The sequence below is a fragment of the Ambystoma mexicanum genome, chromosome 1q, assembly GCF_040938575.1.
Source record: "Ambystoma mexicanum isolate Mex_15411 chromosome 1q, UKY_AmexF1_1, whole genome shotgun sequence".
In the NCBI taxonomy this organism is placed as follows: Eukaryota; Metazoa; Chordata; class Amphibia; order Caudata; family Ambystomatidae; genus Ambystoma; species Ambystoma mexicanum.
Window position 1 is genome coordinate 817,603,472 of NC_090922.1, and position 20,944 is coordinate 817,624,415.

General features: G+C 43.9%; 1 long non-coding RNA gene across 2 annotated transcripts in view; it reads right to left on the reverse strand.

Moving 5' to 3' along the window:
* Positions 1 to 14,364, reverse strand: part of LOC138521881 (uncharacterized) — a 237,632-nt gene extending 223,268 nt beyond the window's left edge. For both annotated transcript variants that reach the window (XR_011283153.1, XR_011283152.1), the window contains exon 1: positions 14,267 to 14,364. This is a non-coding gene — a long non-coding RNA (uncharacterized lncRNA). The remainder of the gene's footprint in view (positions 1 to 14,266) is intronic.
* Between the last annotated feature and the right edge of the window lie 6,580 nt (positions 14,365 to 20,944).

Here is a 20,944-nt window from a genome sequence, read left to right on the forward strand (position 1 = left end):
TATCATCCAAGCATGGATGGCCACACACGGTCTATGCTTGAACGATGATAAGACTGAACTAATAATACTGGGTTCGCAGGCCAATATCAAAAAACTAGGTCAAGAATATTCATCTTTCAATATTGACGACAATACTATTAAAGTCTCCAAGGAAGTAAAAACCTTGGGATTCTACTTGGACTCCACACTATCCTTTGACAAGCAGGTCAAATCCCTTACCTCGGCTACGTCTTATACATGCAATCTTCTTAGAGCTGGTAAACCGTTCCTCTCTGACAATAGTTGTCTGATCCTGGCTAGAGCCCTTATACTCTCTAGAATCGACTACTGCAAAGCCCTATACATTGGGGCTAACAAATCCACCATTCATAAGCTCCAAACGCTACAGAATAATACCTTAAGAGCAGCCCTTGGCATAAATAAGAAAACCCACATTTCTGCCTTGAGACGCCAACACAAATGGCTCTCCACATCCAATAAAATACTTCTAAAAACACTCTCTCTGACTCACAAAGCCTTGAGCAATGCGGCCCCTAGTTACCGTATTGACAAACTTCAGAGAAGAACTTCTCTCAGACCCACTAGAAGTGGGAACACCAATTGCCTAAATATCCCTAAATACAAACTTACTACCATTGGGGGTAATGGCTTCACTGTTAAGGCAGCCAAAAGCTGGAATTCACTGCCCCAGGAGTTGAGAATTGACCTACCATATCCACTCTTCAGGAAAAACCTAATAAAACACATCACTGCCACTAATCCTTAGCTCCCATCACCCTCTCCCCTGATGACACCATCCCGCAATTAAGAAACAGTATATCCTGCTATATTCTCTCTTTATGTAAATATGGCAGCCTATGCATATGCAACCACAAAAGCTTTATTTCCTTAGTGCATGTACCCTGCTTTAGTCCTATTGTTCAGATTGTATATATCCTGTAATCATGCATATTGTTCATCTTGATATATGTAAATTCTGTAACCTGTGTATGCGTAACCATGTAAGCCTTGCATTTCCTTGTCACTGCGCCCTTTTACTTACGAGTCTGGTGCGCTTAACAAATGAATAAACAAACAAACAAACAAACAAACAAATATATATATATAGGCTTAGAGACCACCCAGGACAAAGAAAAGGGGAGACAGCAATGGCTTGTTCAATGGGACGATTGACGAGGAGGTATGACGACAGCAGGAGAGTGCCCACACTAGAGCCAATAGATGTATGCGCAGGCATCAAGAGCAAGGGAGGGGACCGACAAGTCAGGCTGACTAAAAGGATGCATGAGGAGGAGACAGCGTTTACACAGATGCCCTTACTGGAGAGAGGAGGGGTGCAACCTCAGTATGCACCATGAAAGCACACAGACAAGGAGAATGTGAAGTGTAGGTTACTGTCGTTGAGTGCAGGGGCTGGGAAATGGATCTATGAGATGGAGAAAATGACAGCGGGCCATAGGTTAGCTGCCGGTGCCATAAAGGGACTTTTAGTATCAATTTTAGGAGATACAGATGATGACGTATGGAAATGGGCCGGGTTCCTAGGGGTGACGACACAAAACACTGCACATGAGGGTTCACCATTTGCAAACTGCAAGGTAACAGTATGGCAAGCATAGAAGACACAATACCCAGACACGTCAGACAGTGGGGCGATTACGTCACGGAAAATGAGGGAAGGCGAAGACCCTGTTCAGTACATTCAGGAGATTCAAGAGCTCTGGTGCTTCAAAACTCAAGAGCCTTGGGACTAAGCAGTGGCAATATTTTATCACATACTGGTACAGGGGCTGCCAGAACCTGTCCAGAAGAGTTTACAAAAACTGGTAGGGATGGAAGCAAGGGGATGGCCTGAAGTACAACTCACGATAGTTCACCATTGCAGGCTATGGCAGGAGAAGATTAAGAAAAAGGAGGAAGACAGGAAGATGAACGAAGCAAAATTAGTGCAGAAAAAACTATTGAAGTATGGGATGGAAGGGGCGGTCATAACTTGACCTACCCACAGGCACAGCAGCCGCAGCAGCAGCCACAACCACAGCAGTTTGCACTGCCCATGCAAGGATGGTTCATGGGGTGGGGTGGCCCACAGAAAGGGTTCCGAGGAAGGGGGGGGCAACAGAGAGGGTGTAGCTTTGACCACAGATTCATCACAACCAAGGGGATTTTCCAGGGGGGTTTCGAGGATATGGGCAACAGATGCAGCAGAACCCAGGGGACTTTTTGGGGAGTTTCCAGGGGCAAGGGAGCGAGCCACCACAGTGCTGGACCTGTGGGCAGACATTGCATATTTCAAGAGTGTGTAGATATGGGGGAATGCAGAAGAATTGGGGAGGGCAAGACCAGCAGCCCTACCAGGGGGACTAGGATGATTACTATGCACAGGACCAGCAACAGCAAGGACAGATGCAGGGCACATATAAATAGATGCCACAAGTACAAGCCCCACAGACACAAATGCAGGTACCACAGATGCCAGCACCAGTACCACAGTATTTACAAGAGCCACAGATTTGAAGGAATACACAGAAATTAACACGATACAGACCAATGATGCGCCAACACACATGGACACAGTGGTGACAGTTACTGACAGGCAACTCGGAGGAGTTACCATGGTGGGGAACTACCCCTTTACTGGTTATGGGATGTCCCTGTACCCACAATAGGACAGCCCACAAACAAACTTAATGTGTCCCATCTTGTCGATCACACCCATCCCTGTGGAGGAACCTCGCATGGGGGTGGCGATAGGTGACGAAACGTTTTCCTTTCTTGTTGACACAGGTGCGACTAGGTCCTGCATTATGGAAGGAGCATTTAAATTGTCAGGCGATGCCATGAACGCTCACGGATCCTCTTGGGATCGGAAAGAGGTTCCTTTCATAGACAATATCTCACTTTCTATAGGCGATCATGATCTATTACTACCTTTGCTTTACTCTCAACAGACACCTGTAAACATACTGGGATGAGCAGACTGAACATGACAATCGCATTCACAGACAAGGGAATAGTGTGCTCCACACTAGGTATACACATGCTCAATGTAAGACAGATTGTTCAAGCCTGTTGCATACACAAGGTACAGAGGGGGGTGCCAGTGGACCCAGAAATTTTCCAGTATAGAACTGACATTGCCATTGCATGGCTTCCAGGCATTGCAGGGAAGATGTGGCGAGTTCCAAACTAGTACCTATTCAGGCCAGCGCAACCAATGGACGGTGCAGAGGGAACCTTAGTGCCAATAGAAATAGAGGCAGTGGTTGCAAGAGAGGATTGGATTGCAGTACATGGGATGGATGACTCAGGACGAGCATGGAGGACAGTGATTGCAGTGGCAGAGGGATGCAGGTTGACCAAAGTGACAGACAAAGAGCTGTTCAGGGAAGAGAGGCTAGAAATAGAGATGGTGTTCGAAATGAGTGTGACCTATACAAATCCACTACAGAGAAGTGCTACAGAGAATGGCAATGGTGCTGGAGGCGCCGCACCCGTTCCGGGAGGTGGACATGGCCATGGTACCCAGACCCTATGGACCACAAGTCCCTATGTTGTGGGTTGCATAAAAAGCATAGGGGGAGTGAAAATCAAGCTAAAGCAAGGAGCAATTTTACCAAGAGTAAAGCAGTATCCCCTCACTAAAGAAGCAGATGAGGGCATTTATGAGACAATCACAGCCCTGATCAAGAGAGATACATTCTTGTACCATCAGAATCCCCATGCAATACCATGGTGTACCCAGTGGCCAGGCAAAAGGAGGGTCATGGGGTTTCATACAGCTGCCTGCTTCACGGTCATTGATTTGAAGAATGCATTCTTCACACTACCACTCATCCAGACTCACAAGACTATCTTTAACAGAGAGATACAGATGGGCTTGAGCAACATACAGATGGAAAGCACAGTTTTGCAATATGTAGATGACATTTTGATCTGCAGCACGACAGAAGATCAGTATAGGGAGGACTCAGTACACATGCTGACTGTGTTAGCTGACAAGGGATACAAGGTGGACAAAGCCAAGTTACAGTACTGTCAGAAGTAAGTGCTATACATTGGACAGACGATATCCCAAAATGGCCCACAGATCACCAAGATCGAGCAGAAACAATACGCAAAACACCTAAGCCCACGACAGTGAGGGAAATGCAACAGGTCTTGGGGTTATGCAACTACTGCAGAGCATGGGGCTTCTGACTACAGCACATACACAAGGCCACTCCTGGGCGCTCTGAAGATAGCACAGAGAGGAAATAAGACACTGACATGGACTGCAGAGATGACTGAGGCATTTGAGGAACTGAAGGAACCAAAAAGCACTGCAACAGTGCTAAGGATCCCTGACTACAACAAGGAATTCTTCCTATTCTCTCACACTGACGTTGTAGTGAAGGCAGTACTGACACAAAAGCCAAGCATGGGCCACAAGCCAATAGCTTACTACAGTGGGCAACTCGACCCAGTAATGAGAGGGCCCTATCACTATGAACAAGCTTTGACAGCTGCCGCATTCACAGTGGAGATGTTAGCAGCCATAATGCTTAGAGCCACCACTCTTTACATGGAGCACTCCCTTTTTGCAATACTGCAGAAGCCAAAGAGCACTCTGACTACACAAAGGGCATCAGGATATGAGGTTATACTAACAAATGTATGCTTGAAGATAGTGAGATGCAGGATTATCAACCCAGCAATATTTCTAGCAGCAGTCCTACAGACAGGAGACTATGCACATGCCTGCACAGCAATCATAGAGATGTTTAGTGCCACTCTCAAGGTAGAGGAGAATGCACTTGAGGGGAGAGACATGCTCTACATTGACGGGTCGTCAACAATTGACTAGACAGATGGGGTCAGACATATTGGGACTGCAGTGGTAAGACTGAAGAAAGACGGGACAAGTGAAGTGATAGCCACTGCGCGCCTGCCATCCCATTATTCAGCACAAGCAGCAGAACTAGTGGCCTTAATACTGGCACTGGAAAACAACATTGAGAAGGTGGTAAAAATCTATTCTGACTCCACCTATGTCACATCCACAGTACACTCTGGACAGTCACGATGGCTCAGGAGAGGATTCAGAATGTCAGATGGTACTCCACTACAGCATGCACTCTTACTGAGCAGACTGATTGAAGTAATTGCTTATCCAACCAAGGTGGAGATAATGAAGTGCCAAGCACACACAAAAAGGGGAAGATCCCATCTCAAGGGGAAACAAAGCAGCAGACTTTGAGGCCAAGTGTGCAGCATATTTTGGGAAGCAATGGGAACTAGGAGGAGCGTCCAATGTGAGAGAGTGCACAAGATATATGGTACTTAAGGAAGGGTACAATGTATTGCCAGAAGCACAAGTCATGGAGTTGCAGGGATCTGTACTCAAGGAAGAGAATGAGCTGTGGGTAAGGAGGGAACGCTCAATGTCTCAGGCAGATGCCCTATGGTGGCAAGATAACACAGGGAAAGTGGTGACGCCACTAGCATTATTGAACACTGCATGGAAACAATTGCACTATCCAACACATAGAGGGAAGGAGGTAATTACTACACGCATTGGAGAAACATGGTTCTGTCCTAATTTGGTGGAACATGTGGCTGAATCTGTAAGCAACTGTTTAACTTGCCAGCAGTTTACAGCAGGGCATACATTGAGAGTGGTGAAAGGACAAGGAGAAAGGTGGGGCAAAGGAAAGCCTTCTTTTTTGTTATAGGGGGCTTGATTCAAAAAGGCACTATTATGTAGTAAGGAAGAGAAGAGTCATCAGCTACCCCTTTACAACCATGTAGGGCGGTAGGCTTAAAGGAGGCAGGTAGCTAGTTTATACTTGTACTAGCTATGGTAGGTCACAAGATGATTTCGAGAGAGTTTTATGATCATTCAATTTATTCATAAACTCAGACACACATCTAAAAACTGTAGGTTCACAAAAGAAAAACAACAATTGAACCTTTAAAAACACATATAAACCCAATTGAGCTCGAAAACGAAATTGCAAACTGTTCTACATATCACAGTTGAGTGAGTGAGGGTTAGTAACATAAGTATATAGTGCGAATTTCAATACTACTTGTGGACTAGTAGTATTTGTTGTCGACAAAAATTATGTTTCCGGTTCGGGATGGAGTCAGCCTTCACTTGGATTAAGCTGGTCACAGGTGAAGGGTCCGAACTGTCATCAGGACGTAATTCAAGGAGGTGAACGCCTAGAGGGACAGAGAACACATGAGTGGGTGTGTGGGAGAAAGGGTGACCTTACAGGAAAAATATATTTTTTTCTTGTGTAGAAACTGCGTGCTGAAAGCCTACCTTGGTAGTATCAGCGGTTGAACTTGAAGTTGTTGAGTGCCTGCACTGGTTGCTGGCAGGACGTCCGTAGCTACAATCTACAGGGAGGGGGTAACAATGAGTTACCCGGATAATATGGTGATTCATAGGAACTTCAGTGGGTAGCAAAAAAGGGGGGGCATTCCTTAAGATGAGGGTATGTCCAGGTCCAGTAGTTGAGGCTGGAGGGTGCACGGTCTTAGTGCTGTGGTATCAATGACCGGGGTAAAGTTGATAGAGGATGAATCATGGTCACTGAATGGAGTGAAAAAATCGAGGAAAGAATTAGAATTAATGAAGAAGTTGTGGGAGTAGAGCCCTATTCAGGAATGCGCACACCTGATAGTTTAAATGGCTATGAGAAAAATATTTGTTTAGCTGCTATCGTGTAGGTGGTGAGGTGATCTACCACTATCACCTTAAAATATTACAAATTCATAGAAAGTTACCATCTACACAGGCTGCGCTGAGTAAACCAATTTGAAAAAGCTTGCTGTGGCAAATTTTAAGCAAACGTAGATGGGGACGTAATCACAAATATGCGCATCTGATGTTTAATTCAAATGAAGTGGATTCACAAAAGAAGACACACATTTTTGAAAAAGTACATATGTTCAAAAATTCAAACAGAGCAAAATAACCAAGATGACTAAAAGGATTCCATTATATCATATGGTGGACACATGCTAGGGTTCATGTGTTCGAAATTTGATCAAAACAAAATAGACACCAATACTAAAGAAATTCCATTATACCATGCAATGCCTCGAAATTTGATCAAAACAAAATCAACATCAATACTAAAGAAATTCCATTATGCCATGCGATGCCAACACGTGTTTCAACCTAAAAAGGCCGTCTTCAGGGCATACAAATACATTTCAAACTAGACCTGTAATATGTTTCTTGTAACATTCACTGTTATTTAACCAAAAAACAGAGTTGGGGGAGTTGGTCGGAGAAAAAAGGCATAAGGATGCAGGAGAGAAAAAAATAAATAAAAAATAAAAAATAAAGAATAAAAACATACCGTTAGAATAATGCATATAATTACTAACTCCAGATGTTAACATATTAAATAAATAAGACAGGGCATACCTTTTAGTGATAATGCTGGATTTGTTCTGAGTTGTGATTAGAAAGATTAGAAATTGGGAGATCCACGGAAACGTTTACTGGCCAAGTCAGTGGGCTGTAAAACCAATTAGGCAACTCATGAAGTCAAAAGTTCTACACTGCCAGTTAATTAGTGCAAATGTCGTTATGCTATTTTTGGAAAAAATGTAAAAGCTATAGTTACCAGACTCAATTCTAGCCGTAGTTGTATCACGAATGGTGTGCTGCTGATGCAGCAAGCGGTAAAATTGTGAGCACGTATTGAAAGTGCTTTCGGCTTTAATTTTAGCCGAAATCTACAAAACAAGCAGTACAACGTGTATGCGTTATTTGATATTGTATACAGCCTAAGCGAACTGGCAGGGCAAAAAGTGCGTAGCAACTGGCTTACCGGCAAGAGCTCTGAATATGCGTGCACAATGGCGGGTTGCTTCTGGAACACTACGAGCATCGGCATTGACTGGGGGTTACCGTAGTAACCACCTCGGAGATAGTCAGGTGACGAGGTAACGTGACCTGGTTGCTTGGTAACTGGTGTCAAGCCGGAAGTAAAGGAAATGCTCTTTTAATGTGCGCTTGTTAAGACCATGCACATATTCTGTGTCTTGTAGTAGGACCGTATACTTAAAAGGTAAAGTACTAACTTATAGTGTGTCACAATTGGAGGTTTAAGGTTAACAGTTACGTACTGGCACGGTATATGACATGGAATGGATCCCGACTGCACGGAGAATACGCATTGTTAAGAAAATAAAGCAAACCATGAAAATATTCATTTCTTGGCGGTCCATTCGGGAAATACAGTGTTTTTTCTAAAAACGATTGCTATGTCTTGTACGATAAATGTATATTACCTGAATGAGCATGATAACTGGGCTAATGTGTGAAAAAAAAGATAATTAGAATGTAGAAAAACAATTGATTGCAAAAGTGCACTGACCTATATATGGGCACCTGGGACTTGCCGGTACGTATTCCTATTAATCATGAGCCTGGTGGCGTGTGTCAGGGCATAAAACTGCAATATCAGCACAAACTGAAAGCCAAAATGGTTCGCATGGGAGCATGACAGATGCAATTTAGCACACATTGATAGACACTCATAAAAATAATGATCTGTTTCCTGTGGGAACCAGATGATATTAGTTAAGTTTACGACCAATTGGGCTATCATAGTTTATAAAAACACATTCAGTTCATGGTCTTGGTTCAAGCCTAGTGACAGGCAACGAAGTTTGCAAATCATCCTTGCTTCCTGCTGTCGTAGGATCAATTCTCTGTTGCCACCTCTCTGATGTTGTTTGATGTGTTTGAGTCCGATGAATTTAATGTCTTTGGTATTGTCCAGTTGATGGTGTTTCTGCCAGTGGGAAGCCAAAGGTAGTCTGACGTCCTGACTGCTGAGATTGTTAAGGTGTTCTCGAATCCTAAAACGTACTTCTCTAATTGTGCTGCCAATATACATTTTCTGACATACACATTGTATACCATAGATGACGTATTTCGTTCGACAATTAATAAAATCGATTATTTTGGTTTTCAGTCCATTGTGACGGCTAAAGATTTTGGTAGGTGCTAAGGCATGCTGACAGAAATTACATGACCCACATTTATAAAAGCCTGCTGGTTTGGTACTTGCGGTGAGCCAATTTTCCTGTCCAATTGGGTCAGGTTTGAGGAAAGAGGGACTAAGGATGTTTCTCAAAGTAGTTGCCCTCTTAAAAATAATATTAGGACGGTCAGTAATATACAATGTCAAATCCGGATCTAAATGCAAAATATGCCAGTGCTTTTGTAATATGTACTGTATAAATTTGTGATCACTTGAAAATTTAGTGATGAAGTTAACATGCAAAGGATATTTCTCGATAGACAATTTTGTCTTTTCTATCAATAACTGCGATCTTGGTACTTTCTTCACCGAATCTGCGGTTTGCCTGATAAGTTGGATTGGATAACCTCTTTCCCGAAATCTGTGTCCAATAGACTTACATTCTAATTGGAACATGGCATCTTGGCTACAATTTCTCTTGGCTCTTAGCATTTCACCTCTAGGTATGTTTTGAATAACTTTGGGTCTGTGACTACTGCTGGCATGCAATATTGAGTTAACTGCAGTGGCTTTCCTGAACGTGCAGGTTTCGATAGTGTTAGATACAATATTGATTTTGAGATCAAGAAAAGTAATTGCTACAGCATCCATATATCCTGTGAATTTGATATCGAAAGTATTATCATTGAGATAAAGCATGAATGCTTCGAAATCTTCCCTGCTACCTTCCCAGATGGCCAGAACATCATCAATGTACCTTTTCCAACTGATAATATTATGATTGAACGGATTATTCTGAAAAATGTATCTTTCCTCAAAAAAGACCATGAATAGATTGGCCAAAGAGGGCGCATATTTTGCCCCCATTGCAATACCTTTTATTTGCGAATAATAGTCTCCATTAAAAAGAAACTGGTTATGCGTGAGTGTGAATTCCAAAAAACTTTTGATCATCTGAACATGTGTATAGTGGGAGGCTCCCTGGGAGGTGCTACAGAAGCACTTGCTGATTACATTGATAGTAGTATCAAACACCTGGTATCTGAGATCCCAGCATACCTCAAAGATACAACACATGCTTTGCAAATACTACAAGGGATAATCTGGAAGCCTACTTACAATTTAGTGACTCTGGATGTGGCAGCTCTATATACATCAATTCAACACAAACTAGCCTTGGACACGATTGACTTCAGTTTCAGAACTTACTCAGCCTCCCACTATACACATGTTCAGATGATCAAAAGTTTTTTGGAATTCACACTCACGCATAACCAGTTTCTTTTTAATGGAGACTATTATTCGCAAATAAAAGGTATTGCAATGGGGGCAAAATATGCGCCCTCTTTGGCCAATCTATTCATGGCCTTTTTTGAGGAAAGATACATTTTTCAGAATAATCCGTTCAATCATAATATTATCAGTTGGAAAAGGTACATTGATGATGTTCTGGCCATCTGGGAAGGTAGCAGGGAAGATTTCGAAGCATTCATGCTTTATCTCAATGATAATACTTTCGATATCAAATTCACAGGATATATGGATGCTGTAGCAATTACTTTTCTTGATCTCAAAATCAATATTGTATCTAACACTATCGAAACCTGCACGTTCAGGAAAGCCACTGCAGTTAACTCAATATTGCATGCCAGCAGTAGTCACAGACCCAAAGTTATTCAAAACATACCTAGAGGTGAAATGCTAAGAGCCAAGAGAAATTGTAGCCAAGATACCATGTTCCAATCAGAATGTAAGTCTATTGGACACAGATTTCGGGAAAGAGGTTATCCAATCCAACTAATCAGGCAAACCGCAGATTCGGTGAAGAAAGTACCAAGATCGCAGTTATTGATAGAAAAGACAAAATTGTCTATCGAGAAATATCCTTTGCATGTTAACTTCATCACTAAATTTTCAAGTGATCACAAATTTATACAGTACATATTACAAAAGCACTGGCATATTTTGCATTTAGATCCGGATTTGACATCGTATATTACTGACCGTCCTAATATTATTTTTAAGAGGGCAACTACTTTGAGAAACATCCTTAGTCCCTCTTTCCTCAAACCTGACCCAATTGAACAGGAAAATTGGCTCACCGCAAGTACCAAACCAGCAGGCTTTTATAAATGTGGGTCATGTAATTTCTGTCAGCATGCCTTAGCACCTACCAAAATCTTTAGCTGTCACAATGGACTGAAAACCAAAATAATCGATTTTATTAATTGTCGAACGAAATACGTCATCTATGGTATACAATGTGTATGTCAGAAAATGTATATTGGCAGCACAATTAGAGAAGTACGTTTTAGGATTCGAGAACACCTTAACAATCTCAGCAGTCAGGACGTCAGACTACCTTTGGCTTCCCACTGGCAGAAACACCATCAACTGGACAATACCAAAGACATTAAATTCATCGGACTCAAACACATTAAACAACATCAGCGAGGTGGCAACAGCGAATTGATCCTACGACAGCAGGAAGCAAGGATGATTTGCAAACTTCGTTGCCTGTCACTAGGCTTGAACCAAGACCATGAACTGAATGGGTTTTTATAAACTATGATAGCCCAATTGGTCGTAAACTTAACTAATATCATCTGGTTCCCACAGGAAACAGATCATTATTTTTATGAGTGTCTATCAATGTGTGCTAAATTGCATCTGTCATGCTCCCATGCGAACCATTTTGGCTTTCAGTTTGTGCTGATATTGCAGTTTTATGCCCTGACACACGCCACCAGGCTCATGATTAATAGGAATACGTACCGGCAAGTCCCAGGTGCCCATATATAGGTCAGTGCACTTTTGCAATCAATTGTTTTTCTACATTCTAATTATCTTTTTTTTCACACATTAGCCCAGTTATCATGCTCATTCAGGTAATATACATTTATCGTACAAGACATTGGGCCTCATTACGACCCTGGCGGAAAGGGGTTTGCGGCAGCGTTAGCTGCGCCAACCCCTTTCCGCCAATTATGAGTTCCCTTTCCGCCATGGCGGTTTTTACACCTGCTTTTAGCGGGTGTAAAAAACCATGGCGGTAAGGGAACTTGGTGTTAATTACGCCACCGTAATTTACGGTGGCGTAATTAACGCCTTCCCCACTCCCATTATGCCCTATGGGGCAAAAATGGGAATGGGGAAGGGTAAATGGGGATTGGGGATTTACCGCCCCGCCAAGGTCGGAATGGGGCGGTAAATCCCCTTACCGCCATGGCGTAAACGTAGTTAGCGCCATGGCGGTAAAGTCACGGCCCTGGCGGTAACTTACCGCCAGGGTCGTGATGAGGCCCATAGCAATCGTTTTTAGAAAAAACACTGTATTTCCCGAATGGACCGCCAAGAAATGAATATTTTCATGGTTTGCTTTATTTTCTTAACAATGCGTATTCTCCGTGCAGTCGGGATCCATTCCATGTCATATACCGTGCCAGTACGTAACTGTTAACCTTAAACCTCCAATTGTGACACACTATAAGTTAGTACTTTACCTTTTAAGTATACGGTCCTACTACAAGACACAGAATATGTGCATGGTCTTAACAAGCGCACATTAAAAGAGCATTTCCTTTACTTCCGGCTTGACACCAGTTACCAAGCAACCAGGTCACGTTACCTCGTCACCTGACTATCTCCGAGGTGGTTACTACTGTAACCCCCAGTCAATGCCGATGCTCGTAGTGTTCCAGAAGCAACCCGCCATTGTGCACGCATATTCAGAGCTCTTGCCGGTAAGCCAGTTACGCACTTTTTGCCCTGCCAGTTCGCTTAGGCTGTATACAATATCAAATAACGCATACACGTTGTACTGCTTGTTTTGTAGATTTCGGCTAAAATTAAAGGCGAAAGCACTTTCAATACGTGCTCACAATTTTACCGCTTGCTGCATCAGCAGCACACCATTCGTGATACAACTACGGCTAGAATTGAGTCTGGTAACTATAGCTTTTACATTTTTTCCAAAAATAGCATAACGACATTTGCACTAATTAACTGGCAGTGTAGAACTTTTGACTTCATGAGTTGCCTAATTGGTTTTACAGCCCACTGACTTGGCCAGTAAACGTTTCCGTGGATCTCCCAATTTCTAATCTTTCTAATCACAACTCAGAACAAATCCAGCATTATCACTAAAAGGTATGCCCTGTCTTATTTATTTAATATGTTAACATCTGGAGTTAGTAGTTATATGCATTATTCTAACGGTATGTTTTTATTCTTTATTTTTTATTTTTTATTTATTTTTTTCTCTCCTGCATCCTTATGCCTTTTTTCTCCGACCAACTCCCCCAACTCTGTTTTTTGGTTAAATAACAGTGAATGTTACAAGAAACATATTACAGGTCTAGTTTGAAATGTATTTGTATGCCCTGAAGACGGCCTTTTTAGGTTGAAACACGTGTTGGCATCGCATGGCATAATGGAATTTCTTTAGTATTGATGTTGATTTTGTTTTGATCAAATTTCGAGGCATTGCATGGTATAATGGAATTTCTTTAGTATTGGTGTCTATTTTGTTTTGATCAAATTTCAAACACATGAACCCTAGCATGTGTCCACCATATGACATAATGGAATCCTTTTAGTCATCTTGGTTATTTTGCTCTGTTTGAATTTTTGAACATATGTACTTTTTCAAAAATGTGTGTCTTCTTTTGTGAATCCACTTCATTTGAATTAAACATCAGATGCGCATATTTGTGATTACGTCCCCATCTACGTTTGCTTAAAATTTGCCACAGCAAGCTTTTTCAAATTGGTTTACTCAGCGCAGCCTGTGTAGATGGTAACTTTCTATGAATTAAGAATTAGAATTAACTTGCTGATGGTGGCAGGAGCCGTGGGGGTGCCTAGAGTGATAAGTACACGAAGGCTGTGCTAGAGTGATAAGTACACAAGGCTGTGCTAGATATTGACTAGCTGTAAATGGCAGGGAGTGCACCTATCCGTGGAGGTGCCTGGAGTAAATGAGCCTAGAGTGATAAGTACACGAAGGCTGTGCTAGATATTAACTAGCTGTAAGTCACAGGGAGTGCACCTAACCATGAAGGTGCCTGGAGTAAATGGGATGGAATTGTACAAAAAATATAAATATTGCAGTGCCTATGGAACTCGGCATAGGACCAGACGCAGAATGAAGTGAAATAAGGGTTGGAGTTAAAAATGATAAAACCGCCGTGTAACTGTTGCCGCTGGAGAAATAAGCTGGTGAAAAAAAAGAGCTAAGGTGGCAAAGCCGGTCGTAGTGAACCACTTACCTAGTGGGTAGTAATCACAACATCCGAAGCGAGCTGTGCGAGTAGGATGGAAGCTGTAGCTGCACTAAATAAAGAAGGAATCGGGTTGCGGAGTCATCGTACGCGCGCATGCGTAGGATGTAGGCAGAGGCACTGCCTGGGTGAACTCTGCTCATGAGTGGTTTGATGCAGGAGGGGAAACACTATCTGGGTCAAGCTCACGCATGGGTAATTGGGCAGCGTTGGTGGCTGCAGGAGGTGCTTAGAGGGTAGTGTGTCAAAAATAAATAGCAGAACGAAGGGCAGCATATTGAGAGGGCAGCATGGTCTGTATGGTGAATCATATCAATGCAAGAGTCTGCATGGAAAACACAAGGGTCATGAGGACCTGGTAGTGGCACAGCTATGTTTGTGTACAGAAAAATGTGAGAAACGCACTGAAGTCAGCGATCATAACGTGGTGCAGTTGGCTATTAGTTTCAAAACAGAAAAACACACAGATAGGTACATTGTCAAGTCTCAAAATCAGGGAGACCTGGTGTACAGTACAGCTTTGTTAGTGTACAGACAAGATGTGTGGAACACACTAATATCAGAGATTATATCATGATGCAGTTGGCAAATAGTTACAGACAAAAAACCATAGAATGGTACATTCCCAAGTCACAAAATGCATGAAAGGAAAAGGTTACATGTGTGGTTATTGTAAGGCGGAAAAATTACATAGTGGTAAATGCTCGAAAATTCATTTGAGTGGGTGTGTTAGGCTGACTCAAAAATGCCTTGTATCTTGTTAGGTGGATACAGAGGTTAAGGTACATGGTTTGAAGAGTTGCTTGAAGAAAAAATGTTCAAGGAAAAGACACATGCATTTTCGGGAGAGCAGTACATCAAAAGTCACAAAATACTCTCAGGACTATTGTTGATCCATGGTGGATGCTGGCTAGTTAATAATAAGGGTGCGGGCGCTGTCTGTCTTTAACAGAGTTGTAGGAAAACTATGGGAAAGGGGGAGAGAGTATATAGTACTTTATTTAAACAAGATGTTCTATTCGATTGCCACATTTAGACCTTGACTGAGTTAAGGTGATAAATCCATTGTTGCTCTAGTTTGCAAAGTGATAGATCTGTATCGCCTCTGAATGGATTTCTGGCTGTTTGCAAGATGAACCAAAACATATCGTTGTGGGTGTATTTTTTCTTTTGGAAATGTGCCACCATTGGCTTGTCTGGGATACCGTTTTTAATGCATGAACGATGCTCGCAAATGCGCTGCCGTATTTCTCTCTTACTTTTCCCGATGAATAGTAGCTTGCACGGGCATTGTATTGCGTACACTGTCCATTTGCTTTTGCAATTTGTAAATGTGTTGAAATGCCAGGTTTTTCCGTTCAATTCAATGGATTTCATATCTTAAGTCAAGCAACATACTGAGCACGGCCCGCATTTGTGGTGGCCTTTAACGGGTGGTAGGTTCCACAGAGTGTTCTGTCGTTCGGGAGGTTTGATGAATTCAGTATAGGTGTTGACTAGGCGGTCTCTCAGATTCCTACTGCGTTTGAAGGCAAAACGTGGTTTGGTTGGTTAAAATGATTCTGTGTGGAGAATATTCCAGTGTCGTACGATACTTTTCTTGATTTGGTTGCTTAAGGGAGAGAAGGTCGTTACGCAGGTGATTTTGTCTTTGCAAACGTCCTGTGGGGTGGGTGAAAGAAATGATTCTCTGCTTCTGTTTTTAGCTCTTTTCCTAGCTCGTCGAATGATGTGACTGGAGTATCCTCTTTCTTTGAGTCTTGTAGAGAGGTCTCTGCTGGTTGTATCGTAGTCCTCTCGGGTGGTGCAGTTGCGCCTGAGGCGTAAGAACTGGTCAAAGGGTAAATTTTCCTTTAGGGCTGCCGATGGAAGCTGTGGAACTCCAGGAGGGTGTTTTTTACTGTAGGTTTGCGATATAGATTAGCTTCCATCCTACTCGCACAGCTCGCTTTGGATGTTGTGATTACTCCCCACTAGGTAAGTGGTTCACTACGACCGGCTTTGCCACCTTAGCTCTGTTTTTTCACCAGCTTATTTCTCCAGCGGCAACAGTTACACAGCGGTTTTATAATTTTTATCTCCAACCCGTATTTCACTTCATTCCGTGTCTGGTCCTATGCCGAGTTCCATAGCCACTGCAATATATATATTTTTTGCACAATTCCATCCCATTTACTCCAGGCACCTCCATGGTTAGGTGCACTCCCTGTGACTTACAGCTAGTCAATATCTAGCACAGCATACGTGTACTTATCACTCTAGGCTCATATACTCCAGGCACCTCCACGGTTAGGTGCCTTCCCTGCCATTTACAGCTAGTCAATATCTAGCACAGCCTCGTGTACTTATCACTCTAGCACAGCCTTCGTGTACTTATCACTCTAGGCACCCCCACGGCTCCCTGCCACCATCAGCAAGTTAATTCTAATTCTTTCCTCAATTTTTTCACTCCATTCAGTGACCATGATTTATCCTCTATGAACTTTACGCCTGTCATTGATATCCCGGCACTAAGACCGTGCACCCTCCAGCCTCAACTACTGGATCTGGACATACCCTCATCCTAAAGTATGCCCCCCCTTTTTTGCTACCCACTTAAGTTCCTATGAATCACCATATTATCCAGGTAACTCATTGTTACCCCCTCCCTGTAGATTGTAGCTACGGACGTCCTGCCAGCAACCAGCGCAGGCACTCAACAACTTCAAGTTCAACCGCTGATACTACCAAGGTAGGCTTTCAGCACACAGTTTCTACACAAGAAAAATACATTTTTCCTTTAAGGTCACCCTTTCTCCCACACACCCACTCATGTGTTATCTGTCCCTCTAGGCGTTCACCTCCTTGAATTACGTCCTGATGACAGTTCGGACCCTTCACCTGTGACCAGCTTAATCCAAGGGAAGGCTGACTCCATCCCGATCCAGAAACATAATTTTGTGTCGACAACAAATACTACTAGTCCACAAAATTCGCACTATATACTTATGTTACTAACCCTCACTCACTCAACTGTGATATATGGAACAGTTTGCAATTTCGTGGTCAAGCTCAATTGGGCTTATATGTGTTTTTAAAGGTTCAATTGTTGTTTTTCTTTTGTGAACCTACAGTTTTTAGATGTGTGTCTGAGTTTATGAATAAATTCAATGATCATAAAACTCTCTCGAAATCATCTTGTGACCTACCATAGCTAGTACGAGTATAAACTAGCTACCTTCCTCCTTTAAGCCTACCGCCCCTACACGGTTGTAAAGGGGTAGCTGATGACTCTTCTCTTCCTTACTACAGAGTGGTGAAAGGAGCCATACCAAGACCAGTAGGCCCTTTTAAGCATTTACACATGGATAATGTTGACATGATCCAGGTCTGCCAAGGATACCGATGCATGATGATGGTTGTGTGTCCATTCTCCAGGTGAATTGAGGCTTGACCCTGTTCACATGCTGATGCCCTTAGAGCAGCCAAGTTCCTAGTCAGGATGGTTTTCCCAAGATGGGGCGTGTGTGAGGGCCTGCGGTCTAACAATGGGCCTCACTTCGGTCAACAAAGTGTTTCAGCACATTACAGCATTGTTGGGCATCCAACACAGGTTTGCCTGTGCATACCACCCACAAGCAAATGGAATGTGTGAACGCCTGAACTGCCTCCTGAAAGAGTACATAGCCAAGACACAGCAGAGTACCAAAATCAACTGGCTACACTGTTTACCTCTTGCACTGTTTGCATTGCACAATTAGCCTGGGTCCGACCACCATTTAATGCCCCATGAGGTGGTAACGGGACAGTGCATGCATCTTCCTTGGCTCCTCTCACAAGAGAACTGAAAGGTTGTGAGAATAGTGCAGGTGTGTAAGGACAGAACATGAATGACTATATTACTTCTTTGGTGGCTAGCGCTTCTTTTATCTGTCGCCAGATACAATGACACCGGGGAGGCCCAGAAGACAGCGAAGAGAGCAACTGTGACGGCGCATCACAAGGCTCTGAGTTTAAAAACCCTGTGAGTGTGTGGGACATTGTCCTCCTCAGGAACTATGCGAGGTGCTGGAATGCGCCCAGGTTCACCGGCCCTCATGCAGTGGATAATGTGGCTGACCGTGCTGTCAAACTCGAGGTGAAGAAAGTTTGGAACCACTTGGCGATGTGAAGCCCTACAAAGCAGAGGCCTCACCTGGCAACAAGGTTGCCTTAACCGACAGGGCCAATGTTCAGCACCTAGAAGAGCTACAAGCGCGTTCTGAACTTACACGACCAGGAGGAGGGCATCCAATGATCACACGCTCCCAAGCAGCTGAAGTAGAGATTGGAATACCCATTGACATTGATTAGGGTAAACTGTCTGTTTGTTATTTTTCCTTTTTCACACACAATCTATGGGAAAGACAATATAACTGTTACAGTTGTTTATATTCATGTTGCTCTCTACCCGTCACCCAGATACTTTCTCCAACCAATTTGTTGACGGTGCAAGGAGACCCAGCAGATTCCGAGCCCGGTCCCCCAGAGTATACTATCTTGCCTTTATAGAGTGCCTGGCCCAGACTTTATTTCAGCCTGTTGTACAATCTTCTAGTTTGCTGTTTCATCAAAAGACACTTTGTACATCATTTCAGTCTGTTGTACAATCTTCTAGTTGTATGTTTCTTCGCATCAATAAGGCTATGGTACATCATTTCAGCCTGTTGTAAAATTTTCCAGTTAGTTTTCTGTTTCCTCCCATGAATAAGGCTACCATTTAATTGCCACCTATGTTATAACTAAGGGGCCAATTCATGGAACAAATGTGCGCCGAAAATCTTAGCGCAAGCTGGCGCAAGGTGGCGCAAGCGTGAAAAAGCAAGCGCACACGCATGCGTGCGATTCAAGGAAGGGCCTGCGTGTGTTTTCCACTGGTTGTGCGCCAAATCTGTGCGTGGCGCAAAGGGGCGCACACGTCATTGCAACAACCCGAACGGCGTGCGCGACGCTCACAGGGAAAGCGCACAACGTCAGCGCACACACCAAAAAGGGGGCGGGACACGGGGAGTAACACACGGAATGGGGAACAACCCGCGAAAAAGAAGGCGTAACTGGGGAAGAACTGCAGGGAAATACACGGAACGCCCACACGCACGCGAGCAACACGTATTCATGGAGTCGAATATGGGAAACAAGCGCACACAAAAAGACGCGCAAAGGCGGCAACACATCCACCACAGGAAGGCAGGCATAAGCGTCCCCACGCACAGTATGAAAGTGCGCACAAACAACAAACACGTATATCCAGCTACGATGAATGCCCCATTTGTCGCAGCACTGATCGTGGGACACCACAGGAGGAGGAGAATAGCCAGGGCCCGCATTTCTTCCACCCAGACTAGCCTTTTTGGGATGCCTGACGACCAGGTCTACGGCAGGTATAGGTTTCTACCTCGTATCATCCTAGACCTGGTCAGGGAGTGGGAAGATGACCTTACATCCCCCACCCTCTGCTCCCAAGCATTGAGCCCCTTGGAGAAGGTGCTCAATGTCCTCCATTTTTTGGCCACTGGGTCATTTCAGTGGACTACTGCCATAGTGGGGGGGGGGTCTCACAGGCCACGCAGTCACGCTGCCTACACCAGATGTTGGCAATCATGACTGCACGCCCCTCAGTCCGCAGGCACATATACATGCCCAGAACACCCACAGAAAGGCAGGCCGTAGTCCATGACTTTTACAGGGTGGCACACTTCCCCCCTAGGGCCACTGAGCACATCTATCGAAACCACAAGCACTGGCATTCCATCAATGTGCAGGTGGTATGCGATGCAAAGGGAATCATCACCTCTGTCTATGCAAACTACCCAGGCTCCACCCATGACAGTTTCATATACAGAATGTCCGCCCTGAGCCGGGCCCTGGAAGCTGGGCAGCATGGCGACACATGACTCCTAGGTGAGTACAAATGCCCATGCACATGCATGCATGTCACATACAGACAAATACACAAACCCCAATGATCACAACCATTATCACCTCTCCAGGGGACAGTGCCTACCCTCTGAGCAACCACATGATGACGCCTATCCGGAACCCCACCACACCACCCCAGGTAAGATACAATGCTGCCCATATTGCAATCAGGGGCATAGTGGAGCGCACATTCGGAGTGCTAAAGTCACGCTTCCGCTCCCTTGACCACACTGGTGGGCAGCTACTCTATGCACCCCTAGTAGTGTGCAGGATCATTGTGGCAGCATGTGTCCTGCACAATGTTGCTACACGGCAGAGTGTACCGGTGGACATGGTGGTGACCCCACATCCCCAACCACAGGCACAGGCGCTGCCCATGGGAGAGGATAGGTCATGTGGCGAGGCAGCCCATACCCAGCTTGTGGCTACATTTTTCACCTAAACTCCCACTCCTGCGGAGTGCGCACAGGCCTGGAACATAACAGGTGACAATCGATGATGACAAAGAGACAGTCAATTGTCACAACCTTACCACCCTGAGAATGTTGCCATGGAAGTGCTACATTGTGTGCATCACCTAGCTACTTAAACATAAACAATTGTGTGTGACCAAAAGGAACACATGCAAGGTGTGTATCACACACCCCTGCAAAACAGGCCATCACAATCCCTGGTATGTCATCCAAACCCTCCTAAACCACATCACCCATGTCTGACACACCATGACAT